The 20653-nt window shown below is 54.1% G+C and overlaps 1 protein-coding gene and 1 pseudogene across 1 annotated transcript in view; both read left to right on the top strand.

Annotated features, from left to right (window-relative positions):
- LOC144248803 (uncharacterized) overlaps positions 1-20653 on the top strand; it is a 538816-nt gene that overhangs the window by 464226 nt on the left and 53937 nt on the right.
- LOC144248788 (olfactory receptor 14C36-like) lies at positions 6278-19555 on the top strand (annotated as a pseudogene).

Here is a 20653-nt window from a genome sequence, read left to right as displayed (position 1 = left end):
TCTTCATTTCTGCCTTTGAAACACTGGGGCTCTGTGCTTTCCTTCCTATGGAAAAGAACCATCCTTATTATCTATGCAGAAATGGCTGAAATTGGGGTTCCACTTCCCAAATTCCCTATATCCAAGGGTTGCTTTCAGACAAAAGCTACCAGGACAGAGAAGTCTGGCTGCCTTAGGCCTCTGGTGGAAGCCTTTCATCTGTCCCTGAAACACCGGTATTCTGTGCTTTTCTTCCTATGGAAAAGAACCATCCTTCTACTTTGGGTGTCCAAGTCTGAAATTGGGATTCCACCTCTAAAATTCCCTATATCCAAGGGTTGTTCCCAGGCAAAATCTGCCAGTACTGTCAAGTCTGGCTGGTCTTGGCCTCTGGTGGCTGCCCCTGCCACACTGGGGCTCAGTTCTTTTCTTCCCATGGAGATCACTGTGACACTGTGGGCACCTCATGGAACCAAGGGGATCATTGTGGCACCACTGGAGCCCATGGAACCAAGGGGCCATGGTGACACCGTGGGGCTTCATGGACCCAGAGACCATTATGACTCTGTGGGGCCTGATGGAACCATGGAGACCATTCTGACCCTTCAGGGCCTCGTGTCACCAAGGGGGCATTGTGACACCTCAGGGCCTCCTGGAAGCAAGGGACCATTGGGACACTGTGGGGTCCCATGGAACCAGGGTAACATGGACCAGGTCTGGCTGGCTTGGCTTCCCAGGGGCCACCTGACAGGTCTGGCTGATTTTTGGTTGCCAAGGGCTGCCTCTCATCAGCTCCTGGAGCAAAGGGTCTCTGTGCTTTCCTTGCTTTGGAAAAGAACTGTCCCTCTTTTCAGATGCCCATTGCCAAAATGGTACTCTCCCTAAACAAGTTCCTGTATGCAAGGGTATGTCTTAGAAAAAACAGCCAGCTCTGGCTGGCTTGCGCTGTGGTGGTCACCTCTCATCTGCCCCTGAAACACTGGGGCTCCGTTCCTTCTTTCCTGTGGAAAATAAATGGTCTTCTTGTCCAGGGTCCATGGACAAAATTAGAATTTGGCCTCCTAAATTCTGTATAACCAAGGATTGTTCCTAGACAAAAGTAGCCAGGACAGACAGGAGGGGTCGCCCTGTCCTCTGGTGATTTTCATAGACCATGAGCTGAATATTTTTATTAGAAAACACCTTGGAGAGAGCCCAGAGATCTCCCAAGGAGGGGTTCTGAGGCCTCAGGCACATGACCACTGCATATGGACAAAGGAGCTCTGTGCTCTGTGCTGCTGTGGTGGTTTTGCATCACAAAAGTGATGTCCTGAGAGAAGCTGCTAGCAGTTTCCTCCGTGTCTGACAAAAACCAATCAGTAATTAGCTTTGAGAGCTGACAGTCTGTTAAAGCACTAAGGAAGCTGCAGACGCCTCTGTGCAGACACAAGTTCCAGATGAGAAAGCCTGGCTGGGTCTCTCTCCCTTCTGGCCCCACAGAGGTGCCGAGGCCGGCCCAGCCCCGTCTCGGCCGTGGGGCCGGGCGGCTCCTGCCGTGGGGCCGGGCCCCTTCCCAGGGAGCCGCCAGGCGCCATCGGCTGCCGGGCAGGGCAGGGGAGGCCGCGGGGCCGAGGCCGGGCTGTGGCTGCGGGTGCTGACATCTGGCCCTGCCGAGCCCTGCCCCGCCGCCAGCCCGGGCCCGGCCAGGATCCGCCGGGCCCCAGGAGCAGCCCCGGGCCGGGCCGGCTCGGCCAAGGCTCTGCCGCCCTTGGGCTTCGCCCGCAGCCGGCGGGCAGGGCAGGAGAAGCCATCGGCCCCGGCCGTGCTGCTGCTGGGCTCTGGCCTGGCTGCTGAGATCCTGGCCCTGCCCCAGCGCGGCCCAGCCTGACACAGCCCCAGCGCAGCCGCTGCAGAAACCTCCATGGCAAAACAGCTCCGGCCGCAAGCACCGAGCCCGGCCGGGCTCACGGAACCATCTGCAGCCCCGGGAGATATTGACTCTGCCAGTGCTGCCATCCTCCCTCCAGTGAGAGAAAAGGACACAGGGCAGGCACACAGAGGAGCAACATGGACACACCGAGGGCAGGGAAGAGGAAGTTGAGTCCCAGATGGGAGGGATGAGGAGATGCCTTGATCTTGGGGCTGAAATCCTCTGCTAAAGCTGTGGAGAAGGATGTCATTGATACATCAGACTCTCTTTTTCCCAGTAAGGCATTGAAAAGTATGGGGAGATGACTTGTTTCAGCAAAGGTCTCCGTGCTAAAGTAAGAAAATCTTGCAGTAGCTGTGATCTCCAATGAGAAGTTTGAACAGAGAAAGGGAGAACAGTGATGAGACCCTGTGCCCTCAGGGAGAGAAGAAGACCTCTGTTCCCAGAGATGAAGATGATTTCAGAAATAGATGAAGAGAACCTTTGCTCTTAAACAGCTCATTTCGAAACTAATACCCCGTAACTTGCATGGCCCATAAGCACAGCTGTGGGAAAAGATGGGAGGAAGTTCACAATTGCAGATTTCTCCAGGCAGCTGCTATTTGTGGAAATGAAAAGCCATGAGATAACTGTTTTCTTGTGGAGAATTCTCCATAACATTAACAAGAGGTACTTCTCTCCTGATGTGAACTGAAGAAAGATTAGAATATTCTAGAGGTGGTAAACTGACTGAAAATTTCAAGTTTTGCCTCTACATTGTCAGGTTGTATGGAGAGGGGAAGTGTTCTGAAAATTTTGTTCAGATTCTTATTACTCTTTCATTTAGTTTCTCTTAACAAACTTTTCTTGACACTCTTTTAAGGTTTTGAGCCCACTTTGCCTTTCTCCTAATCCTATCTCACAGCAGGAAATGAGTAAGAATATTCTAGTGAGTGCACTGGTAATTAGCCAACACTGAACCCACCACACTAATTGAAGCATTGGCCAAGAAATCTCAAATTGGTGAACCAAAACCACTACAGAAACTTCCTGATAAACTGCACGAGAGCAGAGAGAAATTGAGGCAGAGCCATGGTTTGTCAGGATTTGCTTGATCCTAATGAGCCCAGTGGTACATTTGGAGCTGAGCCTTGGAACCTCAGGGCCTGAGAGGAGATTGCACAAACCTTTCCCGGAGTCAAAGTCAGAGGAAAACCCCAAAGTGGTTGGAGTCTAAAGCATTAATGGGAACCACAAAGGTCCATCTATACCACAGGCTCTTCATAGAGTCCTTGGAGGAGAGAACTGGAGGCCAGGATAGCACAAAAACCTCTCAGAGACTCAAAATGGCACAAAGAACTCTCAAGGTGGAAAGGAAAATACAAAGTATCTTACAAAAGTTAAGAATTTCAAAGTATTCATGAGCCCCACTGAGTGTAAGTACAAAGCTCTCAAGAGACTCATTAAAGCAGATAATTGGGGCCATGATTGCACAAACCTCTCACAGAGTCTGTAGCAAAAGGCAAACACCAAGTACCTTAAAAGAACTGAAGTACCTTGAAGAATTAATGGGCCCCACTGAGTGTTGTTCCTGACAAAGCCTCTCCAGGGACTAATTAAAGCAGATAATTGGAAGCCATGATTGCAGAAACCTCTCAGAGACTCCAAGGCCAAAAGCAAAAGCCAAAGTCCTTTGAAAAACCTGCAGTCCCTGGGAGCATGAAGGAGCCCCCGGGGCCATTCCTGACCAAGGCTCCCCAGGGACTCCTTCCAGCAGATCCTTGAGGCCACTGAGATGTGGGCTAGGGGGGGATGCTGAGGGCAGGACCAGGGCCTGCTGTGTCCAGCCTGGCTGGGGCTGTGCCAGGAGGCCCCAGGGCCTCAGGACAAGGTGTCTCCTCACAGCCCTTGGTGGCACAGACCCTGCTGTGCCCCAGGGCACCAAGACTTGGCTTCTCTTTGTCCCCACCTGGCATCAGTGCCTCCAGTTCTCTGCTCTGCCTGGGGCCTGGGGACACTTTCTCAGTCGTGTCCCTCAGTGGGACCCATTAAAAGTCCAAGAAACTTTGGAGCTGGATTCTGACTTGGAGTTCTGCAGAGGTTTCTGCAGCTCCCTCTCAGGGCCTGATGTTCAGGGCCTGAGCACAAAGCCCCAGAGGGTCATTAAAGTCCTTGTGCTGTGTCTGTGCTGCTGAGCTGGACCGGGCTCCTGGCACAGAGGGTGATCCTGGTAAGCAAGCAGAGCTTCAAAAGCACATTTCTCTTGCAGAGCAGCTCTTCTCCCAGCCCAGCAGGGCTGGGGCACTGCCTGCAGCCAGCCCAGGCACAGCACAGAGGCACAGAGAGCTTCAATCAGTCAGGGCTGGGAAGGGGCTGAGAAGTGCCTGGGGCAGAATCACTGCCAGCCCTTGGCACAGGAACCTCTGGCTGCAGGACAATGCAGCTGCAGCTCCTGGAGAGATCTCCTAAAGCTGGAACATGCCAATGCCCACAGACCCTGTGAGTGCATTCTCTGCTCATCTCCTCTGCAGAGCAGCCAGGGGTGCCCAGGGCTGTCCTGCAGAGCAGGGTCCTGCAGCCCAGGGCGCTGTGCTGGGCCAGGGACTCTGCTGCCTGCCAGGGACAGCTCTCAGCCGGCCCTGGAGCTGCTCCCAGCGCTGGCCAGGAGCTGTGGGGGGAAGGAGCCACCCTGAGCAGGGCAGGTGCTGCTGCTGAGAGGGGCTGGCTGGGGCAGGGCTGCTCCCAGCTCCAGACCAGCCTGGGCACAGCTCCGAAGGACACTTCCCAAAGGAGGTAAGCCTGGGATTGCTGTAAAAGTCAGGAGCTTTCCTGAGAGTATTTTCTATTTCCTGCTTGGTGCAGGATGGGAATGTTGGAGTGGTGACATAAAGATTTTTGCTTTTTATACATTTTTCATATACTGTAGCTCTGTAAGTTACTATTTTATAATTATAAAATTATAATCCTTACTTAGCTCCATTAAACTCTTAATTAGCTTTATCAAACTACTATTATGTACTTATGTAACTGTAATCTTTGCTGACACTAGTAAGTTTCCTACTTTTCTCTTAGATTTTAGTACAATAAATTGACTGTCTAAATACATTCCTGAAATACTGTATAGTCTTATTATCAGGAAGAGTGTCTACAAGAAGAATATTTGGTTATTTGACCACAATGTGAACAGTCATAACTAAAACTGGGGCAAAGAAGTCCTCGGACTTACTGGAATGTGTTGATCCAGGGGTGTGGAATTGGGGCAACTGAATCTCCTACTGGACGTTGCTGTTAAATATCCTAATTAATTAACCTTAATGAACTTTTGAAATCAGGGGCTGGGTGTTCCTCATCCTCACTGGGACACCTGGAAACTTCCAATAAAGGTATGGTTTTTACTTTACTGTTCTAACACTGTTGCAAGGGTTCTTTTTTTGTCTTTTGATTATAGGCAGCAGGGGGTTGTGAGAAGCAGAACAGAAATTGTAATCCCAGAATCACAGAACATTCTGAGTTGAAAGGGACACACAGGATCATCAAAGGAAAGTTTGAACATTTACAGAGACTCCAGAACTGTGACTTTGGCTGGTCAGTGTCTCTGCTGGGAGCCTCCCAAAGGGCCTTCAGCCACTCCTCAGCCCTGGGCAGCAGCAGCATCACCTCTGCAGGGCCCAGCAGGGCTCTCCTGAGCTGCCCTTGCCCAGCTGCACACAGAGCCTGCCCCAGCCAGGGCCCTGCACACAGGCAGGTTTCTGTAGGGCTGGGCCGAGGGCACACAGGGTGGGATGGGCTCTGTGAGCGCTGGCAGGGACAAGGCACCTCTTAGGAGGGGATGTCCAGGCCCAGGGTGATGCTCAGAGAAGCAGAGGGGGCTGAGCAGAGCAGTGCTGGGGGAACAAGCCCATCCAGCCCCTCACCTTCCCTCAGCCACAGGGAATCCTTTGCCTCTCACATCTCTCAGTGCCAAACTCTGAGTGCAGCAGGAATGCTGGGGATTTCTAACCTCAGAGAGCCAGGAATGGTGAGTCGTTAGGAAAACAATTCATAAAACCAACTCCAGCCATCTATTTCCCTTAGAAATGTGAGTGCAGATGGTACCAAGCCTTTCTGCTTTAGGAGTGATTGCCCTGACAAATCCTGAATATCCAGCCTTGTCCCTCTGCCACAGAGCATCAAACCAACGGCAGCGGGGCAGGGATGGCTCCTCGAGAGCCCCCACACACAGCCCTGACTGCTTCTGGCACACTCAGCCAGCACAACTGGAGCTCAGGCAGGGACCTGGGTGAAGGTTTTCCCAGAGCAGGAACAAGGGTGGGTGAGTCCCAGCAGAACAGGATGCAGGGAATGGCCCAGGTTTGGCTCTAAGCAGCCTCTCCTGACTTGTCCCTGTCCTTTCTCCATGAACAGGTGCCCATGCGCAGCCACAGCAAATGTCCCAACAGCAGCTCCATCAGCCACTTCCTCCTGCTGGCACTGGCAGACACGCGGCAGCTGCAGCTCCTGCACTTCTGCCTCTTCCTGGGCATCTCCCTGGCTGCCCTCCTGGGCAACGGCCTCATCATCAGCGCCGTAGCCTGCGGCCACCACCTGCACACGCCCATGTTCTTCTTCCTGCTCAACCTGGCCCTCAGCGACCTGGGCTCCATCTGCCACTGTCCCCAAAGCCATGCACAATTCCCTCTGGGACACCAGGAATATCTCCTACAAGGGATGTGCTGCTCAGGTTTTTCTGCTTATCTTCTTCATGGGAGCAGAGTTCTATCTCCTGACCATCATGTGCTATGACCGCTACGTGTCCATCTGCAAACCCCTGCACTACGGGACCCTCCTGGGCAGCAGAGCTTGTGCCCACATGGCAGCAGCTGCCTGGGCCAGTGCCTTTCTCACTGCTCTGCTGCACACAGCCAATACATTTTCCCTGCCCCTGTGCCATGGCAATGCTCTGGGTCAGTTCTTCTGTGAAATCCCCCAAATCCTCAAGCATTCTTGCTCCTATTCCCACCTAAGGGAACTTGGGCTCATTGTTCTTAGTGTGTGTTTTGGACTTGGTTGTTTTGTATTCATTGTTTTCTCCTATGTGCAGATCTTCAGGACTGTGCTGAGGATCCCCTCAGAGCAGGGACGGCACAAAGCCTTTTCCACCTGCCTCCCTCACCTGGCCGTGCTCTCCCTCTTTGTTAGCACTGTAATGTTTTCCTACCTGAAGCCCCCCTCATTCTCCTCCCCATCCCTGGATCTGGCCCTGTCAGTTCTGTACTCGGTGGTGCCTCCAGCCCTGAACCCCCTCATCTACAGCCTGAGGAACCAGGAACTCAAGGCTGCAGTGTGGAAACTGATGACTGTATGGTTTCAGGGACATTAAACTCCTGGCCCATTGCTGCAAATCATTTGTAATAAAAGTCATCTTTGATATTTCTTTTTGGTTTCATTTTGCAGGTTCTTATTCTTTGTTTCACATTTTTTCATATTGTCCACAATAAATGAATTTTTCTGTGCCATTTCTCATTTTATTTCTCTCCACCTTCCCTGTGGCCACAGACTGTGCCAATGAGGGGCTGTCCTCTTGGTGCCTTTAAAGTATCTAAAGGCTCTCCCATCACAGTTTTCTGCTGAGGTGCCCTTTTGTTGCCTTCTCTGGAGCTGCAGCAGCAATGTCTGTGTGCAGAGCTGGGGCAGATCAGGGCTGGCACAGCAGCTGTGCCCAGGAGCAGCAGCACTTGGTGCTGCCAGTGCTGCTCCCGTGGCCCTGCCCCGCTGCCCTGGTGGCCCTGGTGTTGCTGCAGGGCCTGAGTGCTCTCGGGGCCGGGCACAGTCCTGGGGGTGGCAGTGCTGGGGCTGCAGCAGGGACAGGCCATGGGCACTGCTGGGGCAGCGCTGACGCCTCAGGCCAGGGCCTGGGGGCTCCAGGCTCCTTGCCCAGGCTCTCTCAAGAACACGGCCAGGCCAATGCTCAGCACAGAAAACCCCTGTGAGCAGCCCCAGGCTGGCCGTGGGCAGGCTGGGGGCAAACAGCATGGCTGGTGCTCTGCAAGGGCCCTGGGAGAGATGGGAAGGAGCAGCAGAGCAGGGGCTGATCCATCCCCAGTGCGCTGCACAGCCCAGGGCAGCGTCCCAGAGCGTCCTCATGGAGCTGCCAACAACATCCCCCCTCTGCAGCCCTGGCCTCTCCCCCAGCTCACAGAGGTGCCACATCCTTGCAGGCACAGACACGGCAGCACTGGCTCAGCAGCCCCTGTTTGCATTGCACACAGCAGGCGGGAGCACCCCCATGCTGGTGCTGTGGGGACATGAACCTGAGGCAGCACAAATGCCATCAGCCCCTGGGGCCAGGAAGGGCTGGGGGACGCCAGGGAAACCACTCAGCTTTGTCCTGGCCTCTGCAGTCAGCCAGGAAGTTTGTTCCCATCAGCTGGGAGTTTCCTGTCCCACTGCAGATGCTGCTGCTCAGAGCCAGGGCTGCCTGGCAGCCACCCCCAAACTGCCCTGAGCATTTCCTTGGCTTCACCTTTGCTTTCTTTACTCTTTCTGATACAAATTTCTTCCTCTTGCCCACCCCTGTTCCCTCCCCTGCACACAACGCATCCCTGTTTGCCCTTTCCTCTCTGGCCCCACTCCCCATTGCAGTTCCTGACTTGGCACCATGGGAACATCCCTTGGGGAGCAGGATCATCCCACAAGTGCTGCAGGAATTGTCTGCAGGCTCCTGCAGTGCCTGGTGCTGCTCCCTTGCCAGAGGCACCCCAGGCCAGGGGGGCACATCTGGGCTGCTGTGTCTGCCTGTGGGGCTCCCTGTTCTGGGCAGTGAGGAGGAGCTGCAGAGGCTCTGCAGGACTGACAGGATGGGCTTTGGGGCTGTGAGAAGAAGCTGAGGGACCTGGGCTGCTGGAGCTTCTGAAGAGGAGGCCCAGGGCTCCTCCTGCAACTGCTGCAAGGGTGTTTTCAGAGAATCCCAGATTCAGCAAGTTTGGAAAAGACCTTGGAGATCATCGAGTCCAACCTGTGCCCTCACACTGCCTTATCTCCCCTGAGCCTCCTCTTCTCCAGGATAAACAACCCCAGCTCCCTCAGCCATTCCTCACAGGACTTGTGCTCCAGACCCCTCACCAACCTTGTTGCCCTTCTCTGGACATGCTCCATCCCCTCCATGTCCTTCCTAAATTGGGGGCCCAGGACTAGACACAGCACTCGAGGTGCTGCCCAACCAGTGCCCAGCACAGGGGAAGAATCCTTGCTGTGGTCCTGCTGGCCACACCATTCCTGATCCAGGCCAGCAGCCATTGGCCTTCTTGGCCCCCTGGGCACTCTGCTGGCTCATGTCCAGCCTGCTGTCCATCAGTCCCTGCAGGTCCCTTTCTGCCTGGCTGCTGTCCAGCCACTCTGTCCCCAGCCTGTAGCACTGCAGGCGTTGTTGTGGCCAAAGTGCAGGACCCGGCACTGGGACTTGTTAAACCTCACCTTGTTGGATTTGGGCCCTGGATCCAGCCTGTCCAGGGCCCTGTGCAGAGCCCTCCTACCCTCCAGCAGATCAACACTCCCCGACAACTTGGTGTCACCAGGGTTCCATGAAGCCCCAGAGTGTCCCAATGGTGTCCATGATTCCATGAGGCCTCCCAATGTCACAATGTCCCTTTGGTTCCATGGGACCCCTTGTTGTCACAAAGTCCCTTGGATCCTTGGGCCCTGCAGTGTCACAATAATCACTGTGGTCCCCCAAGGCCCTGCAGTGTCACAGTGGATCCTTGGTTCCATGAGGTCTGGCAGGGCAGCAATGCGCTCCTTGCTCCCACAGTGTCATAATGGCCTCTTGGTCCCAAGGGCACCATGGTGTCCAACATGTTTCTTTCATTCCAGGAGTCCCTGAGGCGCAGCACTGGCCCCTCGGTTCCATGGGGCCCTGCAGTGTCACAATGCCCCCATCATGACACGAGGTCCTGCTCTGTCACAAAGCTCTGCATGATTCCACAATGCCCTGCAGGATCACAGTGGCCTCTGGGGTTCCATGAGGCCTCAGAGTGCTCCATTGAATTCCTTGGTGCTGCAGTGTCACAATGGAGCCCTGGTGACACAAGATCCTGCAGTGTCACCAGGGACCCTGGGTTCCATGGGGCACCAGAGTGTCACAATTGTTCCCTCAGTTCCCAGAGTCCTTGCAATGGAGCAATGGCCCCTTGGTTCCATTGTCCCCAGGCTCTCCCAAGGTTCTCTCTGGTTCTGCAGTGCACAATGGCCCCGTGGTCCCCCAAGGCCCTGCAGGGTCATGGTGGCCTCTGTGGTCCCACCAGGACCCAGACTGTCACAATGCACTCCTTGCTTCCATTCAGCCCCACAGTGTCACAGTGTCCCTGTGGCTCTGTGGTGCCATGTCGTACACATGTCACCATGGTCCTCTCAGTGCCACCAGGCCCTGCAGTGTCACAGTGGCCCCTTGCTTCCCCAGGGCCCTGCAGTGTCACAATCACCAGAGAATCAACCAGGCTGGAAAAGACCTTGGAGAGCATCAAGTCCAACCTGGGACCCAACACCACCTTGTCACCCATACCATGGCACTGAGTGCCACATCCAATCTTTGCTTAAACACCTCCAGGGATTGTGACTCACCCACCTCCCTGGGCAGCCCATTCCAATGCCCAATCCCCCTTTGTGTGAAGAATATTTCCTGATATCCAGCCGACATATCCCCTAGTGAAGCTGAAGGCTGTGTCCTCTTGTCCTGTCTCTGTTCCCTGGGAAAAGAGCCTGACCCCAAACTGGCTGCACCCTCCTGTCAGGGAGTTGTAGAGAGTGATGAGGTCTCACTTGAGACTCCTCTTCTCCAGGATAAACAACCCCAGCTCCCTAAACCACTCTGCATAGGACTTGTGTTCCAGACTCCTCACCAGCCATGTTGCCCTTCTCTGGACATGCTCCAGCCCCTCCATATCCTTCCTAAACTGGGAGCCCAGAACTGGACACAGCACTCAAGGTGCTGCCCAACCAGTGCCCAGCACAGGGGAAGAATCACTGCCCTGGTCCTGCTGGCCACACCATTCCTGATCCATAGGAGTACCAGGGGTTAGATGAGGGAAATGGTGGGGAAGGAGTGGGGACAAAGTGTGATTGATTGCCAGCCATGAAGCGTCTTGATTCTCATATATTTTAAGACTGTATTAGAAGGTGCTGGGGACCAATATCAATTGGACATTGCTGATATCAATTGATAAACAGGAAAAGAAAACCTAACAGGACAAAACAATTCTCTCTGCATTGTTTTCAATATTGTATATTCACTTTAAATAAACTTTAGAAATCTGTCTAATTCACCACAGAGGAATTGAAGACTTGAATTATTCACTGAGTTTTTTCTTGTTCGGTTGTTTTGAACAAATATTTATGGGCCTTTCTCATGGAATTCATGAACTGAAGAGCTTAAGAAAGAAAAGGCCTCTGGAGTAGCAAAATTCATCAGCAAACTCCAAGTGGCTGAGGATCAATCTCCATCAGAGCAGCAATGAGCAGAAATGGGCACAGCTTTGTGGCTGCCCCAGCTCTGGGATGGGCCCTGGGCCTGGAGCAGGAGCAGCTCTGGAGGGCCCCAGGGCCGGGGCTCTTGTGCTGGCCTGGGCAGATGGGATGGCAGGAGGGGCTGCAGAGCTCTCAGCACCTCAGGCAGAGGGGAGCAGGGCAGCCAGGGAGCTCCTTTGGCCTTGGCCAAGCCCCTTCCCCCATGGTGGGGCTGAGTCCTGGCTGAGCTGCAGCTGCTGCTGTGCCCTTGGCAGGGGCTGAGGCCGTGGGGCAGTGCCCAGAGCAGCCTGGGCTGAGCAGAGCTGTGGGGCCAGAGCCGGCTGGGCTGTGCTGGGGAGAGGCCCTTGGTGCTGCCCAGAGCTCAGGGCAGCTGGCAGAGCTGGCAGGGAGCTGGGCTGGGCTGGGAGAGCCTGGCACAGAAACCATCAGTGTCCATCTCAGCCTGGCTGGGCGGGCAGGGGCAGGACTCAGCCCAGGCCGTGTGGGGCAGGGCCAGCGCCTGGGCAGGCATTGAAAACAGGCAAGAGCCCCAGAGAGGAGGCTGCTCTGTGCCCTGGGGGCACGGACAGAGCAGGGAGGGGCCCAGGACATTTGTCAGCGCCAGCCTCTGTCTGTGCCAGCCCTGGGCAGCCCTGGCTGCTGAGCCCAGCTCTGCCCTGGGCTGAGTTTGGCTGTGGCCCAGCTCCATCCTCCTGCAGGGCTCAGGGCCTGTTCCCGGCCATGGCCAGCCCTGGCCGCCTCTCTGCTGGCCCAGAGGCCGGCAGAGCCCGGGCAGGGCTGTCTGTGCAGCCCCACAGGTGCCACGGGCTCGGCAGGAGCTGGCAGAGGCTGCCCAGCAGGGAGGCCATGGGGCACAGAGCCCCAAGGCTGCCCAGGGCCCCACGGCACAGGGGCCGTTCCCAGCCGCAATGCTCCTGTCCTGGGCTGGGCTGCACAGGGGCTGTGGCACCATGGCTGGGCCAGCACAGGGCCACCGAGGGGCCACGCAGCCGCTGCCGGGGCTGGCAGCAAGGCCGGGCACAGACAAGGAATTGCTGAGCATGGCCTGCGCTGGCCAGGGCTGCCTGTGCCCAAGGCAGAGCTCAGCTGCCCTTGGGGGCTGCAGGAACACTCAGGAGCCCAAAGAGCCTCCATGGCTGTGCTGGAGACCAAGGCTGGAGCAGGGAAATGCAGGGCTGCTGCGCCATGGGGAGGCCATGGAATTCCAGCACACACCTCAGCTCTCTGATGGTCCCGGCACCGTGCTGGGCCCTGTTCCAGAATGGAGCAGAGCAGATGTTGATGGCACAGGAGCCCTGTGGGGCTGGCAGGGACCTGCAGCTTGCAAGGTGCTCTGCTCTCCCTCAGCTTCTCTCTGAGAGATCCAATCCCAGCTCGGCACCTCAGGGCACAAATGGCACTGCCTGTTCATGGGCACACAGCTGATGTCTGTATGGAAAGGGGCACAGATGTTAGTACTTGTACATTTCATAGTATACATGGTTATTTTTTTTTTTTTATCTGGGTCACTTGAGAATGGTTAAGAAATGGCAAAGTTTTCCCACCAGGAACAGGAATTTCCTGTAAGTGTACAGATTGCATGAGGAGAAATACTGATCTTGTCTTCTATTTTCATCACCAATATTCAATTTATTACATCACCTCCCTCTTCCTTCAGGATTTTCCAGTATCCTGTTGAAATTGACATGTCTAAGGACATCTCTTCACTAGACCAACTGGATCTATGTCCTTCCTGGTGCTCCCAGATTTCCTCATCTAGGTGCTCTCTGGTCATTCAAGTGCCTCTCAATTCACAGGCTTCATGCTATGAGTTCAGGGAGTTGTTCACTCTTTCAGAAGTTCAAATAAATATCATATTGCTCAACATCGTAATTGTATTTTTATCCATCACAAAATTACTTTTTGGTATGTCTTTGTCTAAAACTGTCCCTGTACAGAAATCCCTTGGGGATGGGAGACATGTCAGCTGCTGCTGGGACATCACAGAGAGCTGAGGGAATAGCTGTGATGGTTATTAAACTGTTCCAATGTTCAACTTGTGTTTTCTGCCAAAAAAACCTTTCTGTGCCTCTGAGTGTCACCATCCCTGAGCCCAAAGGACACAAACCTGATGAGTTGTGGTTCCCACTGCAGGGGCACTTGGACCTTGGCTCTGCACAGGAGAGCTCTTCATCCACTTTCCCTCTTTTCCTCCCTCTGGGCATGGAGGGAGCTCCTCACTTCAGCCTGCGACTCAGGTGTGTGCAAAGAGCAAATCTGGGCAGAATTGGGGCAGGGAGGGTTTGGGGGGACCTTGGGATCAGTGCTGGGCACAGAAGGTGTTTTCCATTGTTCTGAGACTGTCTGCTGTGCAAAGTGGATTTAATATCCAGCAGAGGAATGACTTTTGCATTTGATGGAGCTGTGCCTTCCCTTGGCTTTGTTGGCTGGCAATAAATGAACATCCCTCTGTGTCTCCGGCAGCTCTTTCTCCAAGGAAAGCAGGTGGGAGTTGGAGCCCAGGAGCTGAAAGCTGCAGGTGCAGCCTGGGCTGGAGGGAGCTCAGATTTGCACAAGGCTGCTCTGAGTGCCAGGGCTGGAATGGGGGAAATGGTGGGGTAGGGGTAGGGACAGTGTCTGATGGATTGTCAGCCACAAAGGGTCTTGATTTTCATATCTATTCAAACTGCATGGGAAGGTACTTGGATTCAGTGTCAGTTGGAGATGGCAACTATCATTGTATTAACAGAAAAAAAAACTAAACAGGACCTGAAAAATCTCTTATCATGGTCTTTTTAAATATAGTATATTCACTTTGAATTGGCTTCTGAAATCTGTCTAATCAACCAGAAAATATTTGAAAACTTACATTATTCCCAGAGGCTTGGCTTGTTAAAGTGTTCTGAATGTTAATGAGCCCTGGGCCACTGAATTCCTGCGCTGAAGAGCTGAAGGCTGAAGAAGCCTCTGGAGCAGTAAAATTCAGCAGCAGCCTCCAAGTGTCTGAGGATGTCAGCAGCCCCCACTGAGGCCATCCCTGCCCAGAGACCCTGGGGGAATGGGCAGACAAGGAGAGCGTCCCTGGGGCTGGGGCAGCAGAACTCAGAGGCACCAGCGGCTCCAGCTGGGACATGGAGTGTGGGATGGGGCTGTTAAAGCCCTGCCTGGGCTGTGCCAAGCAGGACACACAAGCCCTGACCCCCATCCACTAAAAAACTCTCTCAAGGAGACATTTAAAAGGAATTAAAATTGGTGTGTCCTCTGAGTTGGATGCACTGGAGAAATACCAACAAGAGATTCTCAGGAGCTCAAAACAAACACCAAAGCAGCCTTTACTGGCAACTTTAGGAAATCAGAGAAACTTTGGTAAAAGGTTTAAAATTATATTCAGTGAACAAAAAATAGTTTGCAATGCATTAACTTGGCCCATTGAACTTCACAAACGCTAAGCCTGTTCAATTTTAAGTTAATCAACATCTGCATGAGGACTGAAATAGAACAATGTAGACAGAGAAAGACAAAAAAGATACAGAGAAGCACACACACAGCTACCAATTCCTGGATTCCAGTGGTGTTCAGATGGAAATTCCAAGAGGAGGTAGGGTCAGGATGTGTGCTTGCCTTGTGGTCAGCCTTAAATACCCCTTGGTCTTCCTGGGCCTCTCCCCAGGTGGGACTTGGGGTCATTTGGTCACTCAGGTGCTGGGCTGGGGCTCCAGAGGTGGCCGTGGAGCATTGCCTGTGCTGTGCCAGGGACTGGCAGACACTGCTGGGCTGGGATAGAGGCTCTGGGGGGATTGGGGTTCCAGGGCAGGGCAAGGCTGGGGTTCCAGGGCAGGGCAAGGCTGGACCTGCCCCTTCCTCCCACACACGTGAAATGTTTCCAGCCAGCAATCTCCTCCAGTCTGTCACAACAGTCAACATTGGTGGTGAAATCCCAATATGGACATTGACACCTGCAGGAGAAGGACAGTTCTTTTCTATAGGAAGGAAAGCCCCGAGCCCCAGTGAGAAGAGACCCTGCAGGTGCCAAGCTGTCAGGCAGCCCCTGGAGGTCAAACCAGCCAGACCTGTTCCATGTTCCCTTGGTTCTTTGGGACCCCACAGTGTCACAGTGGTCTCCGTGGTTCCCCAGGCCCCACAATGACACGGGACTCCTCTGTTCCATGAGGCTGCAATGTCACAATGGACCTTTGGACCCTGGGGGTTTGTGGTGTCACAATGGTCTCCTTTGGCTCCACAGGGTCACAATGGAACACTGATGACACGAGGCCCTGCAGTGTCACAATGGACCTTTGGTTCCCTGCAGCCCTGCACTGCCACAAAGGCCTCTTGGTTTCACGAGGCCCCACAGTGTCACAATGGTCCTCTTGGTTATGTGGGGACCCCCGGGGTCACAATGGTCTCACTGGTGCTGTGAGGCCTCACAGTGTCACAATGCTTTGCTTATTCCGTGGGGCCTTATAGTATCCCAATGGTCTCCATGATTCCATGGTGCCCCACAGTGTCACAATGGCCCCTTGGTTCCATGAAGCTGTGAAGTCTCTTAATGGTGTCTCCATGATTCCATGAGGTCTTGCAATGTCACAATGGACCTTTGGCTTCCTGGGGTCTCACCATGTCACAACGGTCCCTTGGTCCCATGACACCCCAAAGTGTCATAAGGGTCTCCATGGTTCCATGGTGCCCCTCAGTGTCGCAATGGTCCGTGGGTCTCACAGGTGCCACAGTGTCACCATGGTCCCTTGGTTCCATGGTTCCTGTGCTGGTGCATTCCCCCCTCCCCTTCTCAGGCCTCTCTGCCAGATGAGAAATGCTCGCTGGCCTCGGCCTTGGCCAGCAGCCCCTGGGCTCAGCCCCTCTGGAGCTCAGCACAAACACGCTCTGCTCCAGGCACTGCTGCTGCCCAGCCAGCTCCTGGCTGCTTTAGGAGCAGCCCTGGGAACTGTTTGTGTTCCCTCGGTGGCACAACATCCCTGTTCTCACACTGCCAAAGAAAGCTGCTGATGCCAAGTGCGGCCAGGATGAAACATGGCTGGGACTGCAGCCCCTCTCTTGGGGCCCTACAAACAGCGCTCCAAAAGGAGCCCTTGGAGCTCTCCTGGGCCAGCGACTCCCTCTGAGTGGGGCCTCTCCGAGCTGGGAACTCTCCCGTTTGCTGCACTCAGGGATCCCCAACAACGAGGGAGCCTGGGCCGATCCCCCCACTCCTCCAGGCTCAACCCTTCCCTGCTGGGGAGATGCCAAAGCATCCCCAGGGAGCATTTCCCTTTGCTCAGGGGAATTTCTCACAGGTGCCTTGCACTGACTCTCTGTGTCTGTGTGCACACAGGAGTGCCTGTGCTGGGGAAATGTGGCAGAAATGCTGCTCTCTGAGGGGTCTGAGTGCCTTGCACAACTGAGCCAGTTAGGCCTGTAGTTAAGGCTAAATCATGAGGTCAAAGCTAAGTTAAACGCTGCTAAGAGTTGTTCTTTTACTAAGTTCATATGTTTAATATAAGTTATATGTTAAGTTAAATATTGTTAAATGTTATTCCTGTTTTAAATTGCATAGTTATAGGTTATAAGTTAGGTTAAATACTGTTAAGCTCTGTTCTTTTGCTAAATTGTTAAGTTTAATGTAGAAATTAAGGTAAAGGTATAAGGTAATTCCTATTAGGTTTTAGGTCTGTTAAGGTTTTGGGCCATATTCCTTTTATCCTTGCCCTCATTTTTTTTGTGTCACACACACAGGAACAGCTCTCAATTCATTTCTGGTTTGATTGCCTGGATTTTGTTTGGTTTTGTTGTTGCTTTGTTTCCTTGCTGTGGCTGAAGTGCCCAGTCAGGAGTAGAGTGACTCTTGCCAAGGAACTTTGTGCTGCTGTCACTTTAATATTAAATCTGGTTTTTGCTGGGGATTTTTTCAGCGCTCTCAAGCCCTCGTTGGTCACAGGGTGAAGGAGCCCTGGCCCAGGCTCTGGCCCTGGGGGACACGGGGACACTGCCAGGGGGTCCCTGTCCCCCTGTCCCACCCCCCATGGCTCCTGCCCCTGTCCCCGTGTCAGGCTCTGGGGTCGATCTCGTGGAACATCCTCTGGGGGAGGCTGCGGTGCCAGGGGCAGGGGGACCTGGGGGGACAGGGGACCCGCTGTGCATGAGCAGCGTTGGACTTCTCTGGGGGAACTGGGAGGGGGCTAGGGCAGAGTGACCTCCCCAGTGACCTCACACAGCCTCTCAGATGTCACATAGCCATCTCTGTGATGTCACACAGCCCAGTCTGTAATGTCATACAGGCCCTGTGATGCTGGGCAGTTCCGGCGCCATCCCAGCAGTGGCCTCTCCCTCCTGCCCCGTCCCTCAGCCAGTGCCACCCTTGGGGCTCTGGGCTATGGCTTCTTCTCCCTGGGCATCCCCTGCTGCCTGCCCTGGTTTTCCCGAGGAGCTGCTGCCCCTGAGCCAGAGGCTCTGCTCTGCTGCCCTGGGTACCCCGGGGCTCCCAAAACACCCCACGGCTAGGCTGGGCCCAGAGTGTCACAATGTCCCCTTGGATCCATCAGGCCCCGCAGTGTCACAATGCTCCCTGCACTCTCTGAGGCCCCACATCACCCAGCCCAGGCCATTGCCGTGGTTCCAGTCCCTCCCAGTATGATCCCAGTGATTCCCAGTCTCTCTCAGTATATCCCACTTGATCCCAGCATGCTCCCAGTCACACCCACTTCCTCCCAGTTGCTTCCAGCATAATTCCAGTTGCCCAGAACCACTTCTAGCCACCCTCAGTGCAGCACCAGTTGCTCCCAGGATATCCCAGTTGCACCGACCATGGTCCAAACTGCCCTCAGAATGTTCCTGGTCACTCCCAGTATGATCCCAGTCCCCCTCGGTGTTGTTCCAGTTCCACCCAGTATGTTCCCAGTTGCACCTAGTCACCCCTAGTACAGTCCCGCTCACTGCCAGTATGACCTCAGTGGCCCCCATTACAGACACAGTCACTCGCAGTTGCCCTCACTTGCCCCCCAAATGGTCCCAGCTGTTCCCAGTGTTGTCCCCTCCAGTATGGTGCCATGCACTTCCAGTATATTCCAACTGCCCCCAGCATGCTCGATCCCAGTCACCCCAGAGTCCCCAGTATGGTTCCAGTTGCCCCCAGGATGGCCTCACTCATTCCCAGTATATCCCAGTTACCTCCAGCAGGCTCCCAAACCCCCTCCCAGCACCACAAATGGCCCCAAGAGCCACAACAGCCTCTCTCAGTCCAACCAGGAGTCCCTAAAACCCCTCCCAGCCCTCCATGGAGCTGAGCGGGAAAGGTTGGTGGACAGGAACATCCCCAGCAAGGGTCAGCTAGGACACTTCAGCAGCAATTTGGGCATTTTGTGGGGAACACTTGGACTGGGCAGACGCAGGCCAGGGACTGGGACAGACAGCCAGAATTCCTGGAGAACAGATGAGGTCAGATGGACCCGTTCTGCTGGAACAACTACAAGAACATGGCCATGTCCCTTGGCTTGGATGGTCCCAGAAGAACCAAATCCTCCCCTTAACCTCAAATTCACATTCAAATCCCAGTAAAATGATTCAGCTTTAGATCTCTTTTATTGATTTCTTTATTTTTACCCCAATTCTAGGTGTTCTGATGGGATAAACAAGGAGATTATTCAGGTGGGAAAAGATCTCCATGATCATCCATTATTGCTTGATGCCACCAGAAGAAAAAGTGACACAGCAGGTAAGAATTTCTTGGGCTTTAAAGTCAAAGAAACAGCTTTTCCCAATTAATTTTCAATGTTGATCAGAGTCCCGATGGATTTTCCTGGTCTGTGTTCATCCAGGTGTCTATGGGCATCCAGGAGGATTTGAAGACCACTTTCCAGGTGTCTTCTCATCAGAGATCACAAGGAATGTGGGTCACCAGGGCTCTGACCAACATGGGTCTTCTAAAGGGGGATGGAGTGGGAGCAGCGCATGAAGCTCTTCCTGAAGTGGGGGCACTCACAGGGCTTCCCTTACCTGTGCCTAAGTTGGTGTCGAGTCAAGTGAAAGCTCCTGGAGAAGCTCTTCCCACACAGGGGACACTCATAGGGCCTCTGCCTGGTGTGGATGTGCTGGTGCCTGACAAGGTGGGAGTTTTGCTTGAAGCCCCTCCTGCAGTCGGGGCAGCGGAAGGGCCTCTCCCCGTTGTGAATCCGCTGGTGCTTGCAGAGATCAGAGCTCCACCTAAACCTCTTCTGACACTCGGGACACTCATAGGGCCTCTCCCCAGTGTGGATGCGTTGGTGGATGATGAGTTCTGAGCTCCAGCCGAAGCCCTTCCCACACTCCCCACACTTGTAGGCCATTCCCCGGTGTGGATCATCTGGTGGCGGATCAGGTGGGATTTCTGCCTGAAGCTCTTCCCACACTCCGAGCACTTGTAGGGCTTCTCCCCATCATGAAGCTGCTCATGGACCACCAGCTCTGAGCTCTGGCTGAAGCTCTGCCCACCTTCCTGACACTGGGTGTGTCTTTCCTCCTCAGATGACCTTGGGCTGGTTTTGCAGCCCCTCCTCCTGCGGGATCTCTGGGGCTTTTCCTCCCCGTTGGGTTCCTGTGCTGTGGAGCCAGTCAAAATGGCCTCTTCCATGAGGTTCTGATGCGGGGATTTGTCCTTCCTGGTCTCCATCTGCAGCTCCTGCTCTGGGGGAGGAAGGACAAGGAGAGGATGGGATTTGCCAGAGGGAAGGGCAGGGAGATCCCCCGAGTGCGTCCCCAGCAGGAGGGCACCGGTAGTGGGGCTGTCCTGCAGCTGGGGGCCAGGCTGGGCTGGGAGATGGAGCAGGAGAGAGGGGGAAAGGGGCACTGACTTCCTCCTCACCTGCCTGGGCATCCCAGGGCATCTTCCTCTTCCTCGCAGCCTCCTCCTCCATCTGGAAGATATTTGGAGATGGGAAATCCTGTTTTGAAAGGAAAACAAGGGATGAGCACAGTGAGTTTTGTACTGGTTTCAAAGCAAACCTGGGAGAGAGTCTAAGCCAGAAGGACAATTTAATAGGAAAATTAAGATCAAAGCTATGATTCAGAAAGACTGGTTTAAACTCACAGAGTCAGGATATAACCTGACACCCTGATAATCAGGGTGGTGGTAGCAGGCTGATGAAATGGTGGCTGCAGTCCGGCTGGAGTGATGAACGTGATTCTGTCAAAGCGGTGATCCTGTAGAAGGGTCTGGTCTTCCTCTGAAGGTCCAGTGGTGCTTATGGAGCTCTTGTCCTCTGGGAATGCAGCAGGCAAGGTGATCGTGGTGTTGCAAGGGTGAGATTATATCCAGGTAGGAATGCTTGGTTCCTCCCC

The sequence above is a fragment of the Lonchura striata genome, unplaced genomic scaffold (assembly GCF_046129695.1).
Source record: "Lonchura striata isolate bLonStr1 unplaced genomic scaffold, bLonStr1.mat Scaffold_91, whole genome shotgun sequence".
Taxonomy (NCBI): domain Eukaryota; kingdom Metazoa; phylum Chordata; class Aves; order Passeriformes; family Estrildidae; genus Lonchura; species Lonchura striata.
Note: the sequence above shows the minus strand (reverse complement) of the source record. Positions and strands in the feature narration are given on the sequence as shown.